Here is a 5,992-nt window from a genome sequence, read left to right on the forward strand (position 1 = left end):
GTAGTAGCAGCAGCAGTGGCTGTAGTAGCTGATCTTGTTGGGACAGCGGGTAGGAGGGTAGGAGTGTGGTTAGCACGGCATTGGTGTTTGTGTAATGGAGGTATGCAACTGTTTCTGATACTTCCAGGTCCTGAACTGGAACCGGCCTCCAGGGCTAGGGAACGAGCAGGAGGACGGGCAGAGCTGGGAGGAACACCTCATCACTCTCCAGAGTCACATGCTGAGAAGAGGCCTCATCATCCAAAATACACTCCCCAAATATTAGTCTGGTCCCACTAATTGTTTGTGCCATCATGCCCCATATGGAAAACAACCATGAAAACAAAAAACAATCTTGTATGGCAGAAGAAGATTATTAGTACAGAAATCGCATAAGGAACTGGTAAGATTTACTATGTTTTGCCTTATACACTATATGGACAAAAGTATGTGGACACCCCTTCAATTAGTGGATTAAACTATTTCAGCCACAGACCCAGATTTGCTGACAGGTGGATTAAAATCAAGCACACCGCCATGCAATCTCCATAGACAAACATCTAGAATGTCAATGTATGCTGTAGCGTTAAGATTTCCGTTCACTGGTACTAAGGGGCCTAGCCCGAACCATGAAAATAGCCTCAGACCATTATTCCTCCTCCACCAAACTTTACAGTTTGTACTATGCATTGGGGCAGGTATGTGTTCCTGGCATCCGACAAACCTAGATTCGTCGATCGGATTGCCAGATGGTGAAGAGTGATTAATTACTCCAGAGAACGCGTTGTCACTGCTCCAGAGTCCAATGGTGGCGAGCTTTACACCACTCCAGCCCACGCTTGGCATTGCGCATGGTGATCTTAGGCTTGTGTGCGGCTGCTCAGCCATGGAAAACCATTTCATGAAGCTCCCGATGAACAGTTCTTGTGCTGACATTGCTTCCAGAGCAGTTTGGAAACTCTGTAGTGAGTGTTGCAACCGAGGACAGAGATTTTTACACGCTATGCGTTCAGCACTTGGTGGTCCCGTTCTTGTGAGCTTGTGTGTCCTACCATTTCGTGGCTGAGCCATTGTTGCTCCCAAATGTTGGCACTTACATTTGACCGGGGCAGCTCTAGCAGGGCAGAAATTGACGAACTGACTTGTTGGAAAGGTGATATCCTATGACGGTGCGACGTTAAAAGTCACTGTGCTCTTCAGTAAGGCCATTCTACTGGAAAGTTTGTCTATGGAGGTTGCATGGCTGTGTGCTTGATGTATTCACATGTCAGCAACGGGTGTGGCTGAAGTAGCCAAATCCATTCATTTGAAAAGGTGTCCACATCACTTTTGTGTATATATAGGGTATATGCCTTATTGACATAAGCAATTCATTACATGATTGGTGGTGAATTTCCTACGTAATGGAATTACAAGAGTGATCTTATGAATATTAAAAGACAAGTGTATGTTCTGACAACTAACTCTTCAAAAGAAATGCTTTCCTATAGGTAGATTTTTTATAAGTCAACATGCGTATAGAAAACCATGAAAGTGACTATAAGAAAAATACCATTTGTATATGCATTTTCACAATGTAGTTTTCATGTTTAAGGCTGGGCAGCACTCCTACTGGACAGTTGATCTATCTACACCTATGCCTTTGGTCTCTCATCCAGGTTTTTAACCAAGCCCAGCTTTGATATTTGTCACTGACTACTACCAATGTGCTATCATGAGAATGATTGTTGACGGATCGCCACTTAATAACAAAATAGATTCACTGCTGTTATTGAAGTCATTTCTACTCCTCTTCCTCATCCTCCTCCTCCTCTCCTTATTATTTTCCTATTTCTCCCCCTCCTCCTTTCTCCCCTCCTCCTCTTCCTCATCCTCCTCTTCCTATCCTCCTCCTCTCCTATTCTTTCCCTCTTTCCAGGGAAATAATAAGGAGAGGAGGAGGAGGATAGGAAGAGGAGGATGAGGAAGAGGAGGAGGGGAGGAGGGGAGGAAAGGAGGAGGGGGAGAAATAGGGAAATAATAAGGAGAGGAGGAGGAGGATGAGGAAGAGGAGTAGAAATGACTTCAATAACAGCAGTGAATCTATTTTGTTATTAAGTGGCGATCCGTCAACAATCATTCTCATGATAGCACATTGGTAGTAGTCAGTGACAAATATCAAAGCTGGGCTTGGTTAAAACCCTGGATGAGAGACCAAAGGCATAGGTGTAGATAGATCAACTGTCCAGTAGGAGGTGCTGCCCAGCCTTAAACATGAAAACTCATATGTGAAAATGCATATACAAATGGTAYTTTTCTTATAGTCACTTTCATGGTTTTCTATACGCATGTTGACTTATAAAAATCTACCTATAAGGAAAGCATTTCTTTTGAAGAGGTTACGTTGTCAGAACATACACTTGTCTTTTAATATTCATAGATCACTCTTGTAATTCCAATCTACGTAGGAAATTCACCACAATCATGTAATGAATTGCTTATGTCAAATAAGGCATATACCCTATATATACACAAAAGTATGTGGACACCCTTTCAAATKAATGGATTTGGCTACTTCAGCCACACCCGTTGCTGACATGTGAATAACATCAAGCACACAGCCATGCAACCTCCATAGACAAACKTTCCAGTAGAATGGCCTTACTGAAGAGCACAGTGACTTTTAACGTCGCACCGTCATAGGATACCACCTTTCCAACAAGTCAGTTCGTCAAATTTCTGCCCTGCTAGAGCTGCCCCGGTCAAATGTAAGTGCCAACATTTGGGAGCAACAATGGCTCAGCCACGAAATGGTAGGACACACAAGCTCACAGAACGGGACCACCAAGTGCTGAAGCGCATAGCGTGTAAAAATCGCCAGCCAGACAGACAGACAGACAGACAGACAGAACCAGACAGACAGACAGACAGACAGACAGACAGACAGACAGACGGACGGCATAGACAGACAGACAGACAGACCTTGCTGTTCTGGATGAGTCGGAGGATGTGTTCGAAGCAGTTGTTGTTGAGGAAGATGGCCTGCAGCACCGGCCTGTCTGAACACTGCAGGATCTCAGGCACCGAAGCTGTTGAGGACAATACGACTCATCATCAACACACCATAAAAACTTGTCACATTTACAACAATAATAAGTACCTGGCCTTCAGAGATAAACTTCATATAGAAGAGAGATGTCTCATGTTTTGACTGAGGGCCAGTCTGGGGGCAGTCTGGGGCCAGTCTGGGGGCCAGTCTGGGGGCCAGTCTGAGGGCCAGTCTGAGGGCCAGTCTGTGGGACAGTCTGTGGGACAGTCTGTGGGACAGTCTGTTGGTGCTATCATGTCAACTCCCTGTCACTCATTATCATGCCATGTTTGGCTTGAGAAGGACAGCAATGAAGTTGGCCCCATATGGAACAGATATAGAAGACATAAAGATATAGAAACAAGATTCCTGTATGTTCTACCTGGAAGTAATACATATATACATATTAAATAATCTCAATCATTCAGATGTATTTATAAAGCCCTTTTACATCAGCAGACGTCACTTCAGCTGATATGGCTGTTAACATTCAGACACAACATATTTGCTGCATGTATGATATTTAAAACGTAAGGCGGACGTGTCAGCTAAGCCTTCGGAGGTCTCACATACACTTTCAAAGACCTTGCATACCACTGCCTGACGTCACGCAACGTCACACTTACTGAAGAAAGAAGAAAAGTCCGCCGCGAGGAGGAGGAGGAAGAGGAAGGAGGAGAGGAGGAGAGGGGTAGAGGAGGAGAGGAAGAGGAGGATGAGGAAGATGAGGAGAGGAGATGAGAGATGAAGAGGAGGAGGAGGAGGGAGGAAAGGAGGAGGGAGAAGAGGGAGAGAGAGAGGAAGGAGATAGGAGAGGAGGAGGATAGGAAGAGGAGGAGAGGGAAGGGAGGAGGGGAGAAAGGAGGAGGGAGAAATAGGGAATAATAAGGAGGAGGAGGAGGAGTGAGGAAGAGGAGTAGAAGACTTCAATAACAGCAGTGAATCTATTTTTATTAAGTGGCGATCCGTCAACAATCATTCTCATGATAGCACATTGGTAGTAGTCAGTGACAAATATCAAAGCTGGGCTTGGTTAAAACCCTGGATGAGAGACCAAAGGCATAGGTGTAGATAGATCAACTGTCCAGTAGGAGGTGCTGCCCAGCCTTAAACATGAAAACTCATATGTGAAAATGCATATACAAATGGTATTTTTCTTATAGTCACTTTCATGTTTCTATACGCATGTTGACTTATTAAAAATCTACCTATAAGGAAAGCATTTCTTTTGAAGAGTTACGTTGTCAGAACATACACTTGTCTTTTAATATTCATAGATCACTCTTGTAATTCCAATCTACGTAGGAAATTCACCACAATCATGTAAGAATTGCTTATGTCAAATAAGGCATATACCCTATATATACACAAAAGTATGTGGACACCCTTTCAAATGAATGGATTTGGCTACTTCAGCCACACCCGTTGCTGACATGTGAATAACATCAAGCACACAGCCATGCAACCTCCATAGACAAACTTTCCAGTAGAATGGCCTTACTGAAGAGCACAGTGACTTTTAACGTCGCACCGTCATAGGATACCACCTTTCCAACAAGTCAGTTCGTCAAATTTCTGCCCTGCTAGAGCTGCCCCGGTCAAATGTAAGTGCCAACATTTGGGAGCAACAATGGCTCAGCCACGAAATGGTAGGACACACAAGCTCACAGAACGGGACCACCAAGTGCTGAAGCGCATAGCGTGTAAAAATCATCTGTCCTCGGTTGCAACACTCACTACAGAGTTCCAAACTGCCTCTGGAAGCAATGTCAGCACAAGAACTGTTCATCGGGAGCTTCATGAAATGGTTTTCCATGGCTGAGCAGCCGCACACAAGCCTAAGATCACCCATGCGCAATGCCAAGCGTGGGCTGGAGTGGTGTAAAGCTCGCCACCATTGGACTCTGGAGCAGTGACAACGCGTTCTCTGGAGTAATTAATCACTCTTCACCATCTGGCAATCCGATCGACGAATCTAGGTTTGTCGGATGCCAGGAGAACCCTACCTGCCCCAATGCATAGTAACAACTGTAAAGTTTGGTGGAGGAGGAATAATGGTCTGAGGCTATTTTTCATGGTTCGGGCTAGGCCCCTTAGTACCAGTGAACGGAAATCTTAACGCTACAGCATACATTGACATTCTAGATGTTTGTCTATGGAGATTGCATGGCGGTGTGCTTGATTTTATACACCTGTCAGCAAATCTGGGTCTGTGGCTGAAATAGTTTAATCCACTAATTGAAGGGGTGTCCACATACTTTTGTCCATATAGTGTATAAGGCAAAACATAGTAAATCTTACCAGTTCCTTATGCGATTTCTGTACAATAATCTTCTTCTGCCATACAAGATTGTTATTTGTTTTCATGGTTGTTTTCCATATGGGGCATGATGGCACAAACATTAGTGGGACCAGACTAATATTTGGGGAGTGTATTTTGGATGATGAGGCCTCTTACTCAGCATGTGACTCTGGAGAGTGATGAGGTGTTCCTCCCAGCTCTGCCCGTCCTCCTGCTCGTTCCCTAGCCCTGGAGGCCGGTTCCAGTTCAGGACCTGGAAGTATCGAAACAGTTGCATACCTCCATTAACACAAACACCAATGCCGTGCTAACCACACTCCTACCCTCCTACCCGCTGTCCCAACAAGATCAAGCTACTACAGCCACTGCTGCTGCTACTACAGCTGCTGCTACTACTGCTACTACTACTACAGCTGCTGCTACTACTACAGCTACTACTACTACTGTTACTGCTACTACTGCTGCTACTAATACAGCTGCTGCTACTTCTACTACTGTTACTTCTCCTACTACTACTACTACTTCTCCTACTACTGTTACTTTTTAAAATATATTTTTTATTTATTTATTTCACCTTTATTTATTTAACCAGGTAGGCCAGTTGAGAACAAGTTCTCATTTACAACTGCGACCTGGCCAAGATA

The 5,992-nt window shown here is 44.4% G+C and overlaps 1 protein-coding gene across 1 annotated transcript in view; it reads right to left on the reverse strand.

Moving 5' to 3' along the window:
- Positions 1-2,924: 2,924 nt before the first annotated feature.
- The window catches only part of LOC112077695 (neurobeachin-like protein 2), a 17,629-nt gene continuing 14,561 nt past the window's right edge, over positions 2,925-5,992 (reverse strand). The window contains exons 10-11 of the mRNA XM_024144171.2: positions 5,505-5,601; positions 2,925-3,047 (exon numbers count right to left, since the gene is read on the reverse strand). The gene's annotated coding sequence lies outside the window, so the exon portion shown is untranslated. The remainder of the gene's footprint in view (positions 3,048-5,504; positions 5,602-5,992) is intronic.

This window comes from Salvelinus sp. IW2-2015, unplaced genomic scaffold (assembly GCF_002910315.2).
Source record: "Salvelinus sp. IW2-2015 unplaced genomic scaffold, ASM291031v2 Un_scaffold4833, whole genome shotgun sequence".
Classification (NCBI taxonomy): Eukaryota; Metazoa; Chordata; class Actinopteri; order Salmoniformes; family Salmonidae; genus Salvelinus; species Salvelinus sp. IW2-2015.